This window comes from Tympanuchus pallidicinctus, unplaced genomic scaffold (genome assembly GCF_026119805.1).
Source record: "Tympanuchus pallidicinctus isolate F22 unplaced genomic scaffold, pur_lepc_1.0 scaffold16, whole genome shotgun sequence".
NCBI classification, from domain to species: Eukaryota; Metazoa; Chordata; class Aves; order Galliformes; family Phasianidae; genus Tympanuchus; species Tympanuchus pallidicinctus.
The window spans coordinates 9051184-9074383 of record NW_026294679.1 but is presented as its reverse complement, the minus strand read 5'-3'; the positions used below and the strand labels follow the sequence as shown (position 1 = coordinate 9074383).

The 23200-nt window shown below is 40.4% G+C and overlaps 1 long non-coding RNA gene across 1 annotated transcript in view; it reads right to left on the bottom strand.

Moving 5' to 3' along the window:
- Window positions 1-20138: 20138 nt before the first annotated feature.
- The window catches only part of LOC128078025 (uncharacterized), a 53294-nt gene continuing 50232 nt past the window's right edge, over window positions 20139-23200 (bottom strand). The window contains exons 4-5 of the long non-coding RNA XR_008205272.1: window positions 22517-22674; window positions 20139-21119 (exon numbers count right to left, since the gene is read on the bottom strand). This is a non-coding gene — a long non-coding RNA (uncharacterized LOC128078025). The remainder of the gene's footprint in view (window positions 21120-22516; window positions 22675-23200) is intronic.

The following is a 23200-nucleotide window of genomic DNA, read 5'->3' as shown; positions in this document are numbered from 1 at the left end:
GTCTCGTGGCTCTGGGCAGGAGGGAAGGTTAGGACAAGGCAGGATAAAGTTAACCTCACGGTGTTACTGTTGTGAAAGCAGTTCTGTGACACAATCAGTAAATACAGTACAACCCCTAACAGCCCTTTTCCTTTCCTGCATCAACAGGAGATAAACTTTTGGACCCCTTAGCAGTTGGGTGCTACCTGTCACTGATGGGAGTCACATGGAGATCAGATATAGCACAACAGTAAGAAAAGAGCTGCTGCAGGAGTTACAATGGCAGATGATGTGCAGCAGGTGCACTGACAGCTCCAACCAGCTAAAAAGTCTGAATGCTTCACTCATCCTTGTGTGCTTGAGCAGCCGTCAATGATTCTCTCTCAGAGCCTAAAAGCTCTAAATCAAAGCTGGTCTCAAGCCATACCCTCGAGAAGGTATCTACATGAGAGTATAATGCCCTGCTCCCCAGCACCTAATCTACACAGGCAGCTTTCCATCTGAGAACCTCAAATACAGTTGCAATCATGACATTTGCAGCTGAAAGTACCAGCAAGGTTTCTGGATGCCCTCTGTAAAGTTATTGTCAACTACTTTGACATACAGGAGGTATAACATTGGCAAGAATGAGTCAAATGAAAGCACATCAGCTGCCTCTTTCAGATGTAAGGAAGAATTTTGTTTCATTTATTTTCAAATTAAATAAAATAATCAAGAGTAAGCTTTGGCAGCCATTACCTTTACAAAACATCCAGAATTGCCATTGTTCTCGAATAGCAGTGACAAATTCTGATACCCTGCAAACTCTGTTTTTGAAAGCTCCTTCCCTCTCCCGCAGTTAAGCACCTTAGTCTGAAGGAAAAGCTCAGCACAAAAAAAGATGCATTTTCTAGAAGACAGTTATTATTATTTCAGAAATATCTCCTGACTCAAACTTCATCTTTACCCTATATCTAAACTACTGGGAGGAGAAAGAAAAAAAAAAAAAAAAAAAAGAAAAAAAAAAAAAAAGAAAAAACATTCCCCAGCAACCTCTCCAGCATACCTGTTCTGTTACCCTTTGTTGAATAAATGAACGAATAAATAAATAAATACAGCTGTTCAGTCATTGGGCTCAGCTGTAAAGATTCACAGGTCTTCTCCCTCATCTTCCCCCTGCATTTGCTAACCCCCTGCAACTTCATTAAAGCTCTTTGGCCCTAACTTTAGTGTAGGTTTCCTATTATTGTTTGCAAACCATGTTAAAGAAAACACTGTTAGAAATTTCTGATAAAAACCACACATTTCTCTTTCTTTAGGAAGAGAAATCTGATAGGAGAAAAATTTTCCAAAGAAGTTCCTGCACTAACTGCTTATTGAAGGGCAGAGGCTTTTGAAAAGCTGACCTACAAATCTCTACCTGAAGCTTAACTGTGAATGTCAGCCCACAGATGATTGTATCCTCTAGGAGAATGTGTCTAGCAATGAGTCTAGTAATGAGATCAATGTATAACGAAGTTTTGGTAATAACTAAAGAATGGATAATCTTATGTTGTTTAAGAATTGAACTGTGCTTTCTTTTCTCCCCCTGTGATTTTAATACTGACAAAGACAAGACTGTCATTTACATTTGTGTAACAAAATGACTAAAGCGACATTCATCTATTGAATATTGCTTTCAAATCCTCTAGGCCCAGAGAAATTTGTGTTTAGGGAAACAAACTGCTCTCTCAGAAAATAGACATTTGATGTTGCTTCTGATTCTGAAGCACAAACAGAAATCTAAGCTATGGATGAGATGAGATTTATTCTCTGCGAATGTGACATTTTCTAAATGGCATGTCTCACAAGAGGTAATTTGTGAGTTTCCAAAGAGTTTGGGGGCTGATTTTTTTTTAGCATCTGCTGGTGGAATAGTAGCCAAAAAAATTGTATGACCACGGGTTATGACTTTGTAATGACTATCTCAGGTACCATTGTGAGATGGTGGTAAACAGAAGCCACAGAAAGTGTAAACTAACAGCTGAGAAAGAACCAGGACCTATCTTTTTCCAATAACGTTCGTGTAAAAAGCCAAGCAATGCTACTAAAGTTCCGGCTGTCAAGCTGAGAAACCAGCTGAGTTCTGAATGGGGAACTTCAGCTGATTGGTGCTGAATGATGGAGACTTGCTATTAATCTATAAAGAGAACTTCTGTTAATAGTCTGAATAGGAGTGCCCAGGAAATGACTAAGATGATGTTGACTCTCCTTCATGCAAATGCTGCCTTCTTATAACAGAGCTCTCATTCCTCCTCCTCTCTCAAAGGGATTTGTATAAATCTGTCACTATGGGCACTAGCCAGCTGAGACTGATTTTGTGGTTTTATCTTTCTATTTTCAATAGCCCTGAAGAATTTGCTTAGGGGAAAAAGAAAAGGAGTAATTACATTATCACTGAAAGCAAATATCTATTAGAAAGTAATGTTCATTAGATCTCACCAATCTGACAAAAGAGCACCACAAGAGCAGACAACAGAGTAGCATATCTCTATTGTTATATCTTTTCTTATTTTACTCTCTGTGTGTCCATTATACACATTTATGTATGTATATCTTTATGTATATATTTACAGAAACGCTTTCTGTAAGAAGACGTGTGCATACACAGTGAGACATTTAATTTTGATTCCTTGGCAAAGCAGACTAAAACATGCTCATTCTTTTCTGAAGTATTGTGAAGTAGCAACACTGACCGCTGTGTTTTCAGGATAAACAGAAGTTTGTGAGAAATGGGAATAGATTTTTCATTACAGTCTTGTCAACTGACACTGGGGAGAACATTTTGGCCAGTGAGGACCCAACAATGATACCACTTCTAGTACAAACTCCAGACATGTTTTCTGCTCTCTCCCAGACACAGGCATGTATCAGATCAAGGGAGAGCGTTTTCCCTTCATGCCATCTTTCCTGTGAAAATAAAATGTCTTGACACACACTCAGGAAGTGGTTTGGGAATGCTGCATGGTGCTGATGGGTTTTCCCAAATCCCTTGCCTGGAGACACGCCAGGAGGGGATTGCTGTTTGCTTAGATTCTCTGTGCACAGCTGAGGGCCTGCTGAAGCTGTAATATTCCTAATGAGATCATGGGCGACGTGCTTGTCTCACTCTGCAGAACATCAAAGAGAGCTGGAGAGGTTTATTAACCAGCAAAGGAGACTCATGTTCTTATCAGTATTATGGCATATAAAAGGTTTCAGAACAGTCAAGTTAGAGAAGGGTCTGGATGCTCTGGAGCTTCTGTTCCATGCTTTAAAGTATTTTGTGAATGCAGATCTGAGAAAACAGGAAACTGAGGGGAAGAAGAAGCGTGGAGGTGAGGTTTAAATGTAATAGGCTCAAGATCACTAGATGGTTTCCAGAAAAAAGTGTGCAAAACAGAATGGATTTCAATTACATACCTATAGAGTGGGATAAGACGATAAGTACTGAAAGGAGGATCTACCTCCTTTCAATTTTTTTCTGCCAAGGATTTCGTAACATTCTTTTTTTTTTCTTTTTTTTTTCTTTTTCCCCTAAGTGTTCCAGTTGTCCAGATAAACAGTGTCCAAACCCATCAGCCCTTGAAAGATTTCTGTCCTTGTCCATGGCTTTTCTGAAGAGGTGTGGAATCAAATATAAGTTCCCCTCTGAACTTGTGTTCCGTGGTTTGAACTCTTTCTGAACTTTACATTTCAATTTTATCTTCCTCAATAAAGATTTGCTTTCACTTTTCATCAAATTTTCTTCTGGATTTTTTTTTTCCCCATTAAAATTGATATCCTGGAAGCTTAGGAAGAATGCATGTTTACCTGCAAAATAGTATTGTAGTGTAAAAATATTCTATTTTGACCAATCTGAAAAAAAGACATTGACACATGCTGTGATAAAGAATAATAAGGAAAACTATTCATACCATCACATTCTAAATGAGGTAACTAAATGAAGATTTTAATGGTAGCAGTAATAGACTTCTATTGAGTTAATGGAGTGAACAGAGAACCATTTATGAGAGCTGGATGTCTCTCTGCTAATGTGTGCTTTAGGAAGTTCATGAGTCCTCCCTTCCATGGAATTCCCGTTCTTGGTGTTACAGAGTGGAGATAAGCATGCAATACTATTTCTTAGAAAACAGAGAAGACTTTATTCCAGAAGTTGACATCACCTGGGGATTAAGTTACTTGTAAGGATTCTATGGATGCTCAATTTTGATTTCCTCAAATGTTTTTCATTCTCTTCCAGATTTGAATGATACCTGTAGTGCCTAAGCAGAGACTGTACTTATGACTGTGATGGGACATGCCGCTGGCCAATATCCAAAATGTGGTTTGTGGCACACCATATATTCCTCAACTTCAGGCTCCAACACCCTGTCTGAATTTTGAAGAAGACAACTTATTTTCATATCCATGGTACCATATGTGTTGATGAGTGTCTGATCATAGCAACATGGATGTCTGTATGAATGAATTTACCCAGATAAAGACATGACACCATGAATTTCAACCATCAAAGTACTTAATTTGGCAGCTATCTGGGATGAAAGTAGGTCATAACTTTAAAACGATTTAACAGGCAAGTGCCTAAAAATTCTCCTTGTTGCTGCATCATTGAGTAATGGGACAGAGAAATACATTGCTGATAAAATATAAATGACATTCTCCACCTTCAAACTCTGCTGGAATCTCTCCTGATTGTCAAAAGGATGAATTATCTTGCTGCTCAGTCTTGGTGCAGTGCTGCATACGATGGATCTGATCCAAGCTAGAATGTGTCCTGAAAATCTCCTTAGAAAATCCCATCTAATTGATTTCCCTTCTGGGATCAATTAATTCAAAATGGCCACATTTTGAATGGTTGTTTCCAGCACACAGATGTTGGTATTCAGCCCACAACATGGAGACAAAATTGAAATTACCATGAATTTATTAGAGGCACCATTTTATGTGGCATACTATGACCTACCATGTCTTTATTTCAAAGTAAAGGCTTGCTAACAATCTAGAGCATTCCCTGGAATTCTTTTCAGGAAGAACCATCAGCATGTTTCAGTAAACTATGCCTGCTCTCCTCTAATTGTTTGAGATAGAATCACAGAGTTATTTGAGTTGGAAGAGACCTTTAAAGGCCATTTGATCCAGCCACCCTGCAATGAACATGGTCACCTACAGCTCAAACAGGTTGCTCAGTGCCCTGTCCTGCCTAATCTTAGATGCTTCCAGAGATGGGGATCTGCCATATTACTAGGCAACCTGTACGAGTACTTCACTACCCTTACTGTAAAGTACTTTTTTCCTCATATCCAGGTTAAACCTCCTGTCTTTTAGTTTGAAGCCATTTTCCTTTTTCCTATCACAACAGATTCTGCTGAAGTGTCTATCACCTTCTTTTTTACAGCCTCCCCTTTAAACACTGAAAGGCTTCTCTCAAGTCTCCCCGAGCCTTCTCTTCTCCAGGCTGAACAGCCCCAGCTCCCTCAGTCTGTCCTTGTAGGCTGTTCCATCCCTTGGGTCACTTTTGCTTGCTTCTGACCTTCAGAAAAGATGAGACTGTCAGTAGCATGGTGGGCTCCTACTGCCTGTTAACCCTCAAGTAATTTTTTAGGTCTTTTTTAGCCAGATTCTCCTTGAACCATAGGCTGATGTATCCCACCTCATTAGAAAGAGCATTGCACGAAGCATGTAGTGGCTGAAGAAGGGTGAAGAGCAGCAGTGTGTCAGTGTGGGGCTGGCTATAATTATACATCTGAGCACTGTTAGAATGTGAGGGGTGAGTTAATGTTTCAGCAACAGTGCATGAATCACCACCAGCACACGCTGGCTTCTTAGAGAACTGTGAGCTGCACTGAGATAGTATTGATTTGTCTGTGTTAATGCAGAAGACTGTTGGATTTGGTGTTTGCTATGCCTTGTGTGAGGGCTAGAAGTTGCTTCTTGTCATCATATGAACAACGACTACAAAAACAATGAGGTCCCGGGGAGCCTGCTGCCAGCCTGAGGGAGTATCGCTGGACTCCTTTGCTTTGTTTTGTAATTAATTTTGAGTGTGCTCTGCAGAATTAATTTTAACTGGCTGAAATACAGCCCAGAAGAACAGCCAGTGGTCTGGAAGACAGAAGTGCCAGAGTTTTTTATTTCTGTCTGCCAACGTATGTAAATATGAATGTACATGCAGATCTTACAAACGTATGTTTCTCATATTCTTAAGGATTCTTATGGCTAGCCTGCAAATAGCTAGAAAAAGCATTACTCTCTGCACATCGTTTTCCCTGTAGGGGAAAAATGGGGGACAGAAGTGTGATCTTCTTTGGGTCATAAAGCAAGTTCAAGCCTTGGGCTGGTCCTGAGCTGCATTGCCTCAGCCATCAAGTCCCTGGGAGAACATAGTTGCCTGAAAAACATCATGTTTTATGATTAAAAGTTCTCTTCTAATGACCAATACCTTCTGTAAAGACACACGTCATCCCAAAATGTCAAAATTTTAAAGAAATAAAAATCTCTAGATTGGTTGCTATGAAGAATGATTTTTTATTAGTCTGACTTCTCTAATTAAAAGTTACTGGGGCTTTATCAGAGCAGTACTAAAGTGTTTACTAGGGACACTGAATAAAACACAGCCTTCTGCTAATGGTGAATATCTCCCATTATGAGTGCTAGTGTCAGTGTCTACCCATAGTGCTCTGTTATCTATGGATTTACTACTGATTGAAGGCATTGTTCCTGAGAGTTCAAAAGATAAAGGGATCTTTTATTTATTATTATTTTTTTATTATAGCTGAAGGAAATATATATGGCACAGAGCTATCACAGGTAAATACATTAGTTCTCTATAACAAGGGGAGAAATCTGTGGTGTGTTTGGGAGCTCTCATGATCCCAGCCCATATTTATTAATACTGGCTGGAATGCAAATCAGAAATGTTGCCTCTTAAAAAGCTCGAAACAGAAATTGTAATAAAAAGAACAGCAAACAAATCAAAACCTCACACAATCCTTTCCGATCTGCATCGAGCTCTCTGTAGAAGCTTTGCCAGAACAATTTCCCTACAAATCTGCTTCTGTGGTGTTAGCTTATTTTCCAGGAGACAAAAGTGTGATGACTTCACATCTGTTAGGCCATTATTTTTTCATGTGTGGGGGTAACATTGCCATTTGCTGATGCACTGCAATGATGCATAATGGCTTGGTGATGCAAGTGGGCTGGCACTGCTCTCTGCCACCGGGAGTCTGCAGCTGTGGCTCTGTTGGATGGGAGATATGCAGCTTTTTCTCTTCAGGTTTTAGCATGAATAGTGGTGGGATAATTTTAAGTGCAAGCTGGGTGTAGAGATGTCATCCTCTTCTTGTGGGGCAGTGAAGAAGATTTGAGAGCATGAAGGGCATATAGGAACTCGCTGATGTTGGCTGAAACTATCAACCAACGAAACAAGATGTGTGCTTCAAAACAAAGACTGATGTGAATTCTCAAAATATTCCTTTTCTAGTCCTGTATGTGGAAGAGAAATGGCCGAGCTTGATCTTGGTATGAGAAAGGAAAGACTTAAGAATTATTTTTAACTGTTAGTACTTCAGTGCTGCATATAAATTCAAAAGAGAGAAACAACATATTGAATAATAAACCTATTAGTCTTCTTTTTGGAAGATTATGGGGGACCAAGATCATCTCACTTCTAGTCTTCTGCTAGGTTCCTTAATTTCCCTCAAATTTTGCACCACATCCTTTATGTTACTGGGCTAAGAGCAAGCTGATCTACAAATTTCTCTTATGTGATTCCTACATCTTCTAAAATATAGCTCTATCTTTCCTCTAACCTATGAAAATGAAACTGTGTACTGTCCTATGTGAGCCATTTATATCAGTGCCTATATCTCTGAATTGCTGTTGTAGCTGCTGATATTACAGATATCTTAATGCTGTATGTATTAGTCAATACCTTCAATCATCATATAATCTATGTTACAATCATGGTTGCTTTACTTCTGGGGCCAATTCCTCTCCTTCCATGCCACCCTCAGTGGCTCTAATGGCTGCTGAATAGAGAACACTGTCTCCTTTTTCAGGAGATGAGGTTTCCAAGGCCCTGATGGGTGACAGGTCCTTCCAGACTCATTGGCTCCTTGTTGCTTCCCTGCCTGTTTCTGGGTGGAGCTAATCTGGTGCAGCTCTTCTTGCCACGACATTGCAGGCACAGAACTCACAGCTCTGCTTTTGTTTGTCCATTTACAGAGCTGCACGTCAGCATTCAGTTCTCATCCCAGAGCATTCTGATGCCAGTGGTTTAACAGAAATGACATTTGTGACTGTAGTATCCAGTAGCATCTCTTTTGTACAGCCTATGAGCTCTTCTATTTAAAAGTTACTGCATCTGTTTCCTCCTCTGCTCCTACATGAATAGACTTTATGAACATAATCTCATCCCAAATAAGATTTATTAAAAAGAAAAAGGAAATTGAAAAGAAGAAAGAATATGTTTATTTAACGTTTAACATAAATTGATTTACATTCCTAATAATCTGAGTAGATAAAACATTTCAGCTGCGTGATAAAAGAAAAAAAGAAATACAAATAATTCACCTTCCATGAAAATCAATCTGCTGTTTATTTAAATCCTCACTTATCATGAACTAGCTCATGAACTGGTAGCATGTGCTACCAGTTTCCCTGGAGAAAACTGAGAAACACAGATCAGAGGGAGAGTTCATCACCTGCTCTGATAGGTGGCTCATCAGGTCGTTATCTTACCCACCATTAACAGGTGCTTTTCAAATGCTCAATTACCTCTTTCACAGATTGTCTTGCTCAGGTTGTAACATCTCAGCAGAGCAAATGCTATCTGGACGTCAGCTTTATTACATCTTCTTGTACATCAATTTTCCCTTTAAGTCAATTCTTCCTGCACTAAAAATATGAACTATGGGCAGATCCCTGGACTCAGCTTATCATTTGTCTGAACTCTGAGTTTTCTAATAAGGTTTTGATTGTGTTTACAGGAGGCAGGTCAGAATTGGAAACCCTGAGCTGACTGCATCAAACTTTCTGCTATTTAAAATCTGGAATCAATCTGAGGTATGAAGTACCTCTGCCATCAAGAAATAACATGTAAAGTGCAATTATTCTTTGTCACTCTAGCAGAATGTAACTTGTTCTTAGTAGTCCAAAAATGCAAGAAATATAGAAAAAAAGTCTGTAAGCAGACACATAACCAGGGTAAGATAATGGCACGACAATCTGAGCTGTATGGGATGCGTGTGACTAAGAGTGTGAAGGCAGTGGATGGCTAAAATGAAGACACTTGACTTAATGGTGCTACCTTGTTCTAGCCTGCCACAAAATAACAAGGTAATTAGGTGAGGCTGTGTCTGAGTAATAAGTAGATTGTCATTGTGGGCTATAGGAAAGAAGGCTTGTCTCACCACTTCTCAGAAAATTGAGTTCTTACGTGGGGCTGAGCTGTACAACGCTGGGTCCCCATGAAAGCTGGACAGGAGGAGAAGGGTCTGTACCGAGACCTCTGAGATGAGCTGTTGGAATGATGGTGGTGCTATGCTGGGCTCAGCCTTATCATCACAAATGCGCAACCAGACCAGCCTTGCACAGAGGCTCATGGAGAAACCCACATCAAATATTCCTTAATGTTCATGAGAGATGTTGCAGTCCTGATCCCAGCTTGATGAGCCATATAGCTGTGACATCTACGTAGGCAACAGTAGCATTTCTTTTCTTTTGGCTACTGTGATGAATACCATTCCCACAAATTGCTCCAGCAAATGCCTTTGACATGGGAGGGTTTTAAGCTGAAAATAAAGCACTCTGGTCATCCTTCTCTCTGTTTTCCTAAAGGATCAGAGGGACCAGAGCTTTCTGTGGATCTTTTAATGCAGCTCTATTGCCTTTACCAAAGCCAGATTTGGCATCTATTATTATGAAGAAAGCTGTACAGCTTGCACAGTATTCTAGATTTTCAAAGTAGTCTAGGGGATTTCAGACACATATCTTCCATTTGCTTTAATATACCCTCACTTTAATGAAAGATACATGCCTGAATCCCCCCAGCTGCTTTGGAAGCCTTAGTGATAGAGTCTGTACAGGGTCTGATTTAAAGCTCCCTGAGATCAGGTCTCCACACTGACGTCAATGGGCTTTGGACAGTCCCAGTGTGAAGGAGTTTTCATTATTGGATGTATCTGTAAAAGGCTGAATCTAAGCCAGTTCATATTGTTACATTCTTAATTTCAGGAAGACCTTGCTTGTCACCACTAATGGCCACTGTCACAGAGCAGCAGAGCAGTACCATTTTCCAGGTGACAAACGATTAAACAGCTGCAGACACAGTGAAGTGCTTAATGCAGTCATTGTTAGAGATGGATCAGGGCAGGGGTTAATGTTGCCTGAGGGATATTCATTGTGATTACAAGGGTCACACAGAATGCCCAGAAACAAGGGAAAGATTTTGAGATGGTAGCATAAAATGAAAGTAAAGGCCAGAAACATGTTTCACACTCTCTTTGTATCATGCTTGGCTGTTTTTTTGTTTCTCGTAATCTTTTTTTTCTGAAACATCCAAGATAAGTTTCAACTGGAAAGAGAGGGATAGGAGGTACTGGTGTTCTCTGTGATGCAAATAAGCCTTTCTGGGACCTGTTTGCTTTCTCTTTCAAGCATTTAAGGTTAAGCTCTGTGTCGGGAAAGATTTTTCCCCTACATCAGAACAGCAGGGACTGTTTTCATTTGAAAGTAGGAAGGAGGCAAAATGAAGAAGTTTAAGGTAAACACAGATTGTGTGTTCTCTGTAGTCCTCTCTCTTAGGTCCCTCAAAGATTTCCTTTCTTTTTCTGGGGCCACAGGGCACTGGCAATGCTGCCTGTCTCTTCTGTGAGCAGGAGCACGTAGCTTTGATTTCTGTGAGCATCCAAACTTTTTTTATAAGCTCCAGAACGTTCCTGCACCTCAGAGAAAGTAGATTTGGTTACGTTGAATTCCCTGCCAGCCCTTAGAGAAGGCCAAGATTAGTAGAGATAACAGCTGTGTATTGTCAGAAGCAGAGCTAATACCTCCAACATTATCTTTAAATTTTGAGTTGTCTTTTTTCCCCATGAATTTTCCCATTCTGTCCCATAAGCCACACTCGTCTAATGGAAATAACTGCAAGTGAGACTGGGGCATCATTATCTATAGGCTGAGGCCACGGACTTGTGAATTTGAACAACTACGGTCCAATAGTTTTGGATCTTTTCTCATCTTTGGAAATATGTTCTATCAGCAGGAAATTCCAGGAATTATGTTGTGCCAGTGTGCACAATACAGAACAAGAACACATATAAATTTGGAAAGATGATATTTTTAACAATTCTTATGTTTTCAGGTGTTCCAGAGACTCAAATCAAGAACCTGTATCTCCTTGCACCTCCTTGACCTGTAAGCATCCCTTCCAACTCAAACAATTCCATGATTTGATGTTATGTTCCTTAGCTTGATTTATTAAAAGGAATATGAATCATGGAAACAGCACAAAATAAATAAATGAATCTATCTGAAACTGGTGTTGTTCCTTTTCTAAAACGAATGCAAAGTCCATTCAAACAAGCAGTTCATTTCTCAGCAATGTGGTATCACTTACGGTGCATCATTTGTGGTCACAGCATAAAAGGAGTTTTCCACAAAGCTGAGAAACAATGTGCAGCTCAGGAGAAATATCCCATCTTGTGCTGCTTGGTTCTGTATGATTGTATTTCTAATGATTCACAGGCAGATATTTTGGATCTGTGTGTCTGTCTGCGTACACATACGTATGCGCTTACATCTATACTTATAGACATCTCCCCCACACTCTTATTTTGGAATAAGATTCCAATGTGTTACTGCAGAAAAGCCCTCACATTTCATGTAAAGCAGTGGTAATCTGTTAGAGAATGGTGTCATAGATTGTTATGACAGGTTAGTCAGAAAACTGACACGTTAGAGAGAAGTAACGCATCCATCTGAAAATGCTGAAGAACTGACAAAATGTAGTTACACATACAGTTTAGAAGGATACAGGCATATGAGAGCCCACTATAAAGCTGCTGTCTGCATTACAGTTTCTCCATATATCTGCACTATGGTTATGTAGCAGTCTCTCGTATATTCTCTGGACTAGCTGTAACTTGATAAAAACTGTTTCTGTTCTGTTGGATTTAACAGGGTTATTCAAATTCATAGCAGCTGATTATTTGTTGTGCTGAATGCACAAACTATCACCAAAGCCCATCTCGTTTCTGAGGGACTTACTTATTCTTTCATTTGAACTCTCTTAAAAATCTCAGGGAAGGTGTCAGGTTCCCTGATTTTTCTGAGCTGCCTTTAGTAAGTAATTTAGTAAGATATTTACATGTACATCTGCGCAATGTAATTTGGACCGTAGCTGTGATGCCATAGCATCAAAAATTTGACTCTATCTGAATATGCTGATTTAGATGGCTCAGAAAATTGCTCATAATCTATATGTGTTTTGTCCGTAGACTGAAAAACCTGCTGTTAGTAATCAAAGGCAATTGCTACCCATGTTTCGTGCTGATAGCTGTTTTTTAGGTTTGGGGCTTTCTCCATAGGCCTACATATACATCTCTGAAATCTGTTTCCTTCATTTTTCATGTAGCCAGAGTAGATTTGCAACTTTGGTGTTAGAAGACAGTGTCACTGCCTTTCTCACCATATTTGTCTCCTAGGAAAAAAATAAAAATAAAAATGTGGCTGCTTGGTCTAAACTGACACACAGAAAGAAAGCAATAACATGGATATCAACTGCAGGGGAAAGAAAATACCCACTCATCAATGCTCCTTCATATTACTTTTGCTGGGTTTAATTTCAAACTATCTGATTTTTATCCCAAGTCAAATATCTCATTTCAGCTGAAGTTTGGATGGTATTAACAGAAAGAATAGCCAGAATCTAACATTTATAGACAAAGACTCATAGCCTTTCTTTCTCATCCTTGTTTTTGTTTTTGTTAATACTGCTCCCATTTTTGGAGAAGCAGAGCCCTTCCTCAAACAGTGCTGCAGAGAACAACTGCTTGGGACTGAGTCACATGTCAGCGTCTGTGCCAAGTTCCTGGTAGGACAGGGAGCACTTGAGCCATCCCATTGCTAATCAAACAATCTGGCAACATCCTGCCAATCCTGTTTTTGTCATCTGCTGCTCCCTCTGCATGCACATTCGATTAGCTCGATATCAGTCTTCCTGCTGCACACCAAGTTTCTTTTTCCTTGCTACCAGCCAAAGGAGGCAGGGATGGACTGGTTTAAAAATCTTGGCTCATCTTAGCTGGCTTATGACAAGTATATTCTCAAATTAGTCCTGCAAGTCAGTTTTTCCTAGCTAGAAATTATTTTTTTACAATAGGCTGTGACATATTTTATTTTATTTTATATTATATCTTTCCAGCCTGTTGGTCTGATTTTTTTGTCCCAGGCTCATTTTCCCAGCCACAGTCTTAGGTTTAGATTCTGAAAAGTGGGGAGAGTTTCCCTTTGAAAACGTAGAGCAGATAAGCAGATAAACCTATCTTGCTGCTTTCAGACCACAGTCACCTGTGTCCTTAAGCATATATCTAAGTACTGGTAATGCATGGTAATGCAAATGAGACCCAAGACTGTAAACAGAAGTAAGTATATCAGTTTTCCTGAATACAGAGTGTTGTTGTGTCCTCCTCTGTACATGATGTCTCCCAGAGGTTTGGCTGACTCCCCACCTCCTTGCTCTAGGGTTGTTGTTTCCTTCTGGCATCTCCTCCTTGCCAAAAACAAAAAGAGCAGGAAGAGGGTTACAAAAGCAGAAATCCCCTTGGACAATTCAAATCAAGGATGAAGAACTGCTGCTCATAAAGCACGGCTAGAGTTGCTCCCGCATGCCAGGAAAGGTCAGTGAGAGTGAATGCCTGCGGAGAGTTTGTCCATAGGGGTGGATAATTTTCAGTGACAGAAGATTTCCCAGGAGTACACAGCAAAAGGAAAAGGGCTTTGAAAACAAGCAGCTCGTTTTCTCTTGGGCTAAGGCCACCCTGTAAAGTTTTGAGAGCACAAACAGTGCTAAAAATAAATATAAAGCTCTTTATTACATTACATTAGAAGCAGGCCACACAGGTACTTAATCTCATGAAGCTGGACATCAGGCATCCAAATATCCGTATAGATGTGAACAACAGACATCAGATCAAACCTCTGCAGCTGTATGTTTACAATCTAAAAAATGATTAGTTTTCAAAACATAAGAATGGGCTGAATCTTAGAAGTTAAGCCTTCACAGTAAATAAGTGGATTATGTATTCTTAGGGATTATGGAGTTAGGCTGCTTTTCCTACTCCCGATGCTACCTCAGGTAATGTAATATGAAGTGACTCAGCTCATATCAGTGTGTACCAATTATTTGCACCAGAGTGAATATGAGTGAAGCCCTTTGAAATTCATATTAGCAGAGATTCTGCTATCATTTACTAGGAATAGAATTTCCTTCCTGATCAGCTCTGTGTTGCACTGGCTGTCATCATCATCACCACAATGAAGTGCTGATGGTGAAGAGCAGATGGTGACAGACGAGAGTGAAGTTCTCGAGAGTCAAACACTGATTTGTAACCAAAAATCCTATTTGTGGAGTAGTTTGTCCACATCTCCCTTTGAGCACCTGCTTCTTGTTGGTTATCCACAAACTGTGCACCCGTTCTACATGGGTTGTAGCTAACCCTACTGTGGTAAGCATGTCTCTGGTGCAGGCACTGATTCCACACTACAGCTCCTTGGGCAGCAGGTCAGTTAGTGACTCCCCACCTTAATTCCCTTGCTACAGTTGCTCTGTAATTGCTCTTTAAATTGGATCATTTCATACAGCTGTCATTACAGAGATGTGCAGCCCATGGAACTGTGACTGGCACATGGCACAGAAAGGGAGGAAGAGCTTTTGAAGTAGGAAAGCTTTCAGGCAGGGAGCAGTTCCAGGGAAGTCACTGGTGTGCAATGGCCAAAAAACAACAACAAAAAAAGGATGTCTCACTTTAACTACGTCTGCAAAAGCAGAAGAAACTTCTGTAAGGCTGTTTAATGATATAGTCCTTCACACTTATGATATACTGCATTTCAGTTATGAACCATTTTACAGCCTTCAAAGACCTCTATACCCAAAATACCTTTTGGAGTTCAACACGAACCAGGATCATTCTCAGGCAAAATAGAAAAAAACCCAATCACTGTGGCTGCACAAAAATGTGCTCCAAGCTGGAAATCTGCTAAGCCACAGATATTGTGGTATCTGTGATATTTTTATCTGGAGACTTTACCGTGATCTAAAGAAGCAGTTTTTAGTTTGCATGAAAATAGTTAGGGGGTTGGCTTCATAATTAATTTCTGTGTAAGACATTGCGCCTATTATCTCTGCAGATACACTGTACAACCTCTTAACAGTATAGTTGATTTCCAAGCATTGAAGTCCTTTCAGGTATTATAATATGGCAACATGTTCCTGACTCCCAGTGAATCTGGATCTATGACTGTGTTCTCCTGGACTGGGACAACTCTTCTTAGTTTTTCATTATTCCTGCAAGCAGAAATTGCAAATATCTTCTGTAAAGGATGAATGTTACACAAAGGAAGCTGGCAGAGGACTGGGCATGAAATCTGTTCTTGAATTGGGAGTCTGTTTAGTTGGCTAACTCTTGTCTCAGGACAAGTTATCTGCTTGTCTGAGCTCACCTGAGCAATCTCATAGCAAGACTGAACCTTGAGTTAGACTTTGGCTCCTTTCTGTATTGAATTTCCTTGCAAATGATAAAGTGCATTTGCATTATAAAGAAAATATGCTGCCTTGTTTTCTTTGTCTACAGTGTGCTATTTCCCTGGCAAATGACAATGCACTGATACATTAAACAGCTTTATAAATTCATTTTTGATAGCTTAAATTTGTTGTAATTTGGTACATTAAGTAATTCTCCATGTAGCATTGTACTAAAAGAAAAGGCATTAAAAAGCTATCAAAATTGCTGATACAACATTTATTATCTGAAAATAATGACCATCACTGAAAACTGATTTTTGGATTTGAGCGAACTAATCTTATGACTATCAATGAAGGCTACATTTTCTGAGGACCTACGACTTGTTATATAGAATTTTATGACTTGTTATATAGAAGTAAATTCATCTTTGAATTTCAAACTTACAATGCAGGGTGAACTTGAGATGTAGTAGTCAAGCATCCCCCCTACACAGGATGTTGTTTCTATGGAAGACTAAAATAAAGAAAATGCAATGTAATATTTTCCCAGTCTGGGGAAGACTGCTTTCTCAACCATCAGTTGCTTCGAGTTTGCTTATTTGTGGAGTTAGTGATGACCATAGCTCCCAAGGGATGTTTCTACAATGCATTTGTCCAGTTCCTTTTTGAAGCCATAAACTTCAACTGCACACTAAACACATATCCTGCAGCAAGGATGTCCAGAACTCTTCACTGTGTGAAGTATATACTTTCCTTTGTTTTAAACCTGCCTCTGTTATGAAACTATGTCTCCTACTTGTTTTTTTTTTTTTGCCAGAAGCAAGACATTTCCACACCACACAAGATTTAGCAGACTTCCATCATATAACACCTCCCTCTTCCTCCCCTGATTCATCTCTTTTTCCAGACCTGTCATCAAAACTACATTCTTCTTCTTCATGTGTATGCTATTCTGTACCTCTATAAAAATGTTGAAATCCCATGAAATCACCCAGGTCAGGGTGAATTCAGTGATAACCAAGACACCAACGACTTGCCCAGTACTCCAGAGTCCATAGGTTAAGGAACAATGAGAGCTTACCAGCTCCTCCTGTCACAGAGCCTGGATGAGCCTTCCTGCTCATAACAGGGCTTTTCTTTCCCAGAGCTGGAGCTACCCTTGCCTGCTAACATTTCACCTTTTGCTGGCTGCCACTTTACATGCAAGTTTGCCTTTGAGTTTTTCACCTTCTTGAAATGTTTATTCTCTTGACTCCTCCCTAGCAGATAGCAGATCTAGCATCAGGGAGCAAACACTCCTCAGTCTCTGAGCCAAAGCTTGGGCTGATAAGAGGATTCAACTCTGAATCTCTACAGTATAAAACAAAAATGTGAAATTGAAGTGTAAAAGGACTGGCTTCTAGTGAGAGGCTATGTCTCACAGCTGTGTACTCAACACTTCAATACCAGCAACTGCAATGCAGCCTGTTGTGGAGCAGGGAGAGAGTCCTGCTCAGCACCCCTCTGAACCAGAGCAGGTGGAATGAAAAGGCAATTTAGAAACGAGACAAACTCTCATCATGGGGAATGATGAGATGCTGCAGTGCTTTTTATAGCAGCTGAAAAGAGAACTTTAAACCTTGCTGAGCCTGCGTGCGTCTCAGGGAGTGAACATTTAATCTGTGTGATATTTGACATTGCTTTATGTAAACATGTGAAGGATCAGTCAGATGCTTTTGAGGCTGGAACTTAAAATTCCAGGGAGTTTGGGCCAGGTGTTCATCCCTGCTAGCTACTGTCTATTAGTGCACAGGCAGCAGAAATTCACCTTTTTACTCTTCCAGCAAGTACATAACCAACAGCAAGAAACTTTCAACTTTTTACACTTGCCCTGAAAAAGTAGGAGCAGAGCAGAACGGGCTCCTGTCTGGATATTACAGAAAGCCACAATAAACTTTCAGATGCATTTTTTATGGTTTGAGCATCACAAGAAAGCTCTTTCCTGTAAATCCCATCTCTGTATATGGATAATTCTGTCTCTGGTGTTCATTCTTACTTTACATATTTTTATAAGAGATGGTCTCTAGATGTACAAATTTCATCTGTGACTCAAAGCAAGTATTGTATAAACACTGTAGATTAAACAGCACTAATTGGAAAGCAGCTTAGCTCTTACTGAGCAGCTGTAGAACTGAAAATCTGTCCAGAAGCACACAGATGGATCTAACTGTCTCAAGACAGCACCTAGATTGCAGCTATAGTGTGGATCATGAAATGAAGAGAGTAAATGCATTGCATTCATCGTTTGGTTGGGAAGAGATTTGGTTCAATGTCTTATGAAGAAGAAGAAGAAAAAAGCTGCAACAAACATCCCGCAGAGAAGGAACGTTTTCCCAAAGAGATTTTGGAAGAAAAATGTCCCCTTTCAAGCTTACCTCATATAAAGTAGTATTTTTGCCTTAGGAAAATAAAGGATAAAGTGAAAGATTTCCTACTTTCTTTAATTGTAGAACAGTTCCTTAATAAAGCTTAAAAATAGTCAGAAAATGAATGACAATTTACTTTCTTTTTGAAGGTAGTGTCTTCATTCGTAACACCAAAGGAGAGAGTGGTGCTTCAGATGTGAAAAGTAGCACTTGAAAGTGAAGATGCTACTCAGTTATTGTGTGATACAGGCTTTATAAAGACTTTAATGTGAAAAAATAATGAAAAAAATGACATTTTGAAAACAAGAATATCAAAATAGTAACATTTGGAGTGAGAAAGCAACATCCTTTTTGTAGGATTTTGTATTGAAACACTAGTTTCAATAAGGGATTACTATACCTCAAGCAGACATAATGCTAGTAACAATACGTTGGATATTTGGCATACTTAGTCATATTTTAGGTTTGTTTTTTTTTTACTTGGAATATTTTGTCAGAAGAGAATCTAGTTACTTTACATTATGAATGTGATCACTGCTGATCATTAAAGAAGTTCTGCCTGAAAAAATTGCACTAAGTGTAGACTTAGATTCTCTATTTTTACATGAATCAGCATTAAAGAAACACGAAGGCAAGCCTGTTCAAAGATCCAGTCCAAAGCCCATTAAAAATCAATAAAATCTTTGCAATGAGCTTCTAGTTTGGGTTAACTCCCCACTGACTGTAAATTAAGTTCATCTGTCAGGCAGCAATAATGCAGTGATGTAATTAACTGGCTTAGAATACAATCACTCCAACTTTCATTAAAAGTGATGAGTTTCTTTCAATTACCTTGCCAAGATGCATTTTGTTGCTGCTTGCTTGTTTGGTGCTGAAGGAAAAAAAAAACACAACTATTTGGTTAATTACCCTCTGGACTAGTGACTGTTGCTATAATGGAGTCTGACTTCCAGGGTCAGGTCTGCAAACGCAGTGACAAACAGGGACATCTGTGAGGGGGGGGGATCACAACCATTTTCATAGCAGAGCCAGGAGGATGCACATCTCACCCAGAAGTTAATGAGAACTCAGTGCAGCATTGATTCTGCCTCAGCAGCTGTGTGGATAGTGAATGAGTGTTGCAATAAACGACGACACACATTTCCAAACAGTGACAGACAGGTAAGGTGAAAATGCAGACCTTGGAGCATCTCAGAGTCTGGGTAAGCCATTTCTTGTGGTCTCTTTGTTCTGAAAAATCCCCTGAAAGACACACTGCTGCCTTGTACTTCAGGATTTCACTGGACTTAGGAAATTAGATAGTTCTCAAACTGTGCCTTCTCTGGGGGCAAGAGCTAGGACTGAGTGGCAATCACCTCCTCTGCTGTGGCACATCCTTTCTCAGCAGACTCCCAGGCCGCCTTCAAGTGAGCCTTCCACTCTTCCTTGCCTAAATCTGGTGTCTGAGCAGGATGACAGAGAGATGGAGAGACTTTCTCTTCTCTTAACTCTGCAATACTTCTCACCCCTGCATCTTCATGGAAGCTGCAGAGAGGAGCTGCACCAAACTGCAGTAGGGAAGAGAAGAGCATTAAATAAAAATAAGACCAAACCGAGCAGAGCTATGAGGAACTTGGCAGAACAGATTCCCATGGGTTCACATGAGCATCTTCAGCTGCGATTCACTGAACACCCGCCAACAGCACAGCAGCCACAGGAGCTGCTTCAGCCTGGGCAGCAGGAGGACACACCAACTGCAGTACGAATTTTCCCTGCATTTGCTCCCCACCACAGCTGTATGCACGTTAAGGTTTACATCCCTCTCTCCTTTCATTCCCCTTTCAATCTCTTTTTTGAAAGAGTTGGAAAGCTGACAAAACTTGAAAAGAAAATCCCGTTTTCAGTTGCAGGCATAGCTATGGGGAGAGTAAGAGTCTGTTTTCAGCTGGACGGCTTTTGACCTAGCAAACTAACCACAGCTATTTCTTTATTCTTTGGAAGTCTGAGGCAGAGGATGTTTGAAAGCATGAGGGTCACAGAGGAGAGTCACAGCACAGTGTCAGCACTGTGATACCAGCAGTTGGAAAAAGCTCTGGATGCACCTTTAAGCACAGGCTTCAAGCTAAATAAATCATGGTCTGGTAATGGACAGATGAGGTAGGGGAAGCATTTTGTTTGAGTTGACCTGGTAGAATCTGGAGAAATGGAGCAAAGAAAAAAAAGGATATGTATATACATTTTTAATCTGGGTGAACTTATTCTGTTTTCACATTATTTAACAGCTGTTTTAATATTAAAATCTACTTTAATTTTAATGAGGTAAAAATGCCATTTAGAAGGCAAAGAAACAAAACAGAATGGTTGCAGTTTGAGAACACTGACATAAGAATTGGCTGTGTCTTTTCTGGTTGTCCCTTCTCACCCCTTATCCACCTGCTAAAAGTCCATGTGACACAACAGCCAGCTTGTCAGTTCTTTTGGAAATCCATTTTTAGGTGAATTTTGTATTCATCTGAGAGGACTTGCTGAGATCCCCTGAAATAGTATTTGATGCATGGCTTCTGATTTGTCTGTCTTAAACAGGAAGGTCTTTATGTTGTAAATAAGTTCTCCAGTGCGAAACCAGCCCCTAAACCTTCCTTCAGAGGCATGAAGTAGTCTCCTTTTCTTGGCAAGATACACTCTGGCTGGCACCTGCAGACTGCTGAGCTGTCTAGCACAGCTCTTCCAACAGAAAAGGAGCAGACTTGGAGCATCCATCCATTTCTGCAGGTGTGGAGGAGCAGAGAGCGTACCAGTGTGTATCAGGAGAAAAGTAGAGGCAGTTTTTCTCCTAAAAAGTCAAAAAGCCTTTGAAGCTTTCACTTTTCAGCCTCAGCCTTCTGCTTGCAAGAATCCTCACTTGCAAATCCTATTCAATAGCAACTTGTTTTGATTATTTCTATACTTTGGTTTGTGCTTACTTTGAGTCCAGCCCAGAAGAAGGCACCCACAGCAGTCCAGGTCTGCAGTGACACCTATTAAAAGTGGGATAATAAACATTTTGCCAGTTGGCAGAATTAAGCAGAAGCTGAGTTGAGCAAGCAATAACATTTTTCCACCTGATACCTGTAGATACCTGTAAGCAGGGCAAATGAAGCAATTTACCCTTTGAACTCCTGTTTATGTCTCTCCGCTTAGGATTCCCTTAGGATTTTCATTCTTTATTCTGTCCCTTCTTTAATGTACATGATGATTGGGAAGGAAATGCCCTGTCAAATTTGGCTTTGCACCCAGCAAATATCCAAAGGGCTGAATGATACTCTAATTAAAATCTATTTGCTTCAAACTTCCTCTGTACTTATCACAGCTTTCCTCTGTGTCCGCAGTGTATCTCTTGGCGTTATCTCAGCTGTTACCTACTCTGTTCCTCCTGCTGTGGGTGGATTGGTTACAGCTCAGTAGGTTGGTGTGAAGTTTGCAGAGAGCAGCAGAATTTTGCGTGCTGAACTCCCTTAGCCTACAGGCTCAGTAAACACAGGGCTTTTCACTCTGAGCTCAGAGTCACAAGTGCAAACAGCGCTGGGCTGGCAGCCTGGGGAGAGGTAACCAGAGGACAAGAGGTGAAATATGCTGTGATTACTCTGTTCCAGAGCAAAGCCAATCCCATGGTAAAGCTGTGAGCTGAAGGACTATGAAGCCATCTGCACCAGGATGCTTGCTGTGAAGTAGTGAGGGGCATGTTAGAGGGCATGGTGGTAGTGGATTGGCAGTTAGACTAGATGATCTTAGTGGTCTTTTTTCTTTCTATGAATCTAAATGTGCCTAAGGTTATGATTCTGGATGCAGGTTTGGTTATTAGAGGTACAGGATGGGCACACTGGAACAACTTGGAGATGGTGGTAGTGGTGAGACCCTGGAACAAGTTGTCCTGTGAGGATGTGAATGCTGGATGGGGCTGTGAGCAACCTGGTCTAGAGGGAGGTGTCCCTGCCTATCGCAGGGGGGTTGGAACCAGGTGATCTTAGAGGTCCCTTCCAACACAAATTAGTCTATGATTCTATGATAAATCAGTTTTATGTGGATTCTCAGTATAAACTGAACACAAGTAAGATCAGCATCCTTCCTCAGAGCCATCTGTGATCCACCTTTCTAAAGTGTGTCTGCACCTTTACTGCAATATCTCCGCAAAGCAGAAAACTCCCAACAAGCTCCTGCCCCTCAGAACATGGCAGTCACGCCCTAAAAGCTGAAGCTATGCCATGCCCTACTGTAGAGACAGAGGCATTGCTCTCCCCATTCCCCAGCATGTCCTTGTATCCGATTTCTCTCATATTTGCATGCACAAGTGCAAGGGGCCAAGCTCACCTTCCTGCTGATTGGCTAGCATGGGCTGGTGTAGATGAGCATGAATTGTCAGTGTGTGTTCACTCACCCATTGGATAATGGAGGACATGAGGAAGCAGGAACAGCTCTCATGCCCAGCCCCAGATTAATGTCAGGATTGTATGGTCACAGCCTCCAAGTCATCAGCACTTGTCAGCTCTCATGGGCAGTGAAGGCTGCGTTGCCTTCCTGGTGCTTATAGGCCTTCTGAAAAAGAAGCTCAGAAATGTAGTCCTTTGCTTGAAAACCTTCTCCACCAATTGATTCATGCCATATTATAAAACACAGGATGTCATGAAAAGAATCCAACTGACATGAAGTCTTTAGCCCAAGCACTAAAATTAATTAACAAAGTAAACATTTCAAAAGTGGAAGGCATATTGTTTTCTCATAAGGCATTTATCTGGAGGTTGTATTAATTCACCTTTCAGTTTCCCCTGTGTAGGATGACCTGAGGGATCTCTTCCCCTGGATCAGTTACAGATTGAAATTTGAAATTCTTGAAAAGAAGTAAATTCCTGCCAACACACCCAGAATACATTAGCTTTCTCCTGTTGTTATTTGTACACATAAATTACTCTATTTCCTAGGACTGGTAGATGAGCAGAAAATTGCACAGCTTTGGCACTGCTGAAAACCAATAACTGAGGTTAGTGCCTAGTTTCCTTCTGGGAAAATCCATGCAAACTGTCACACCACATTTTGCAGCTGAATGGCCATTTGCATGGGGCAG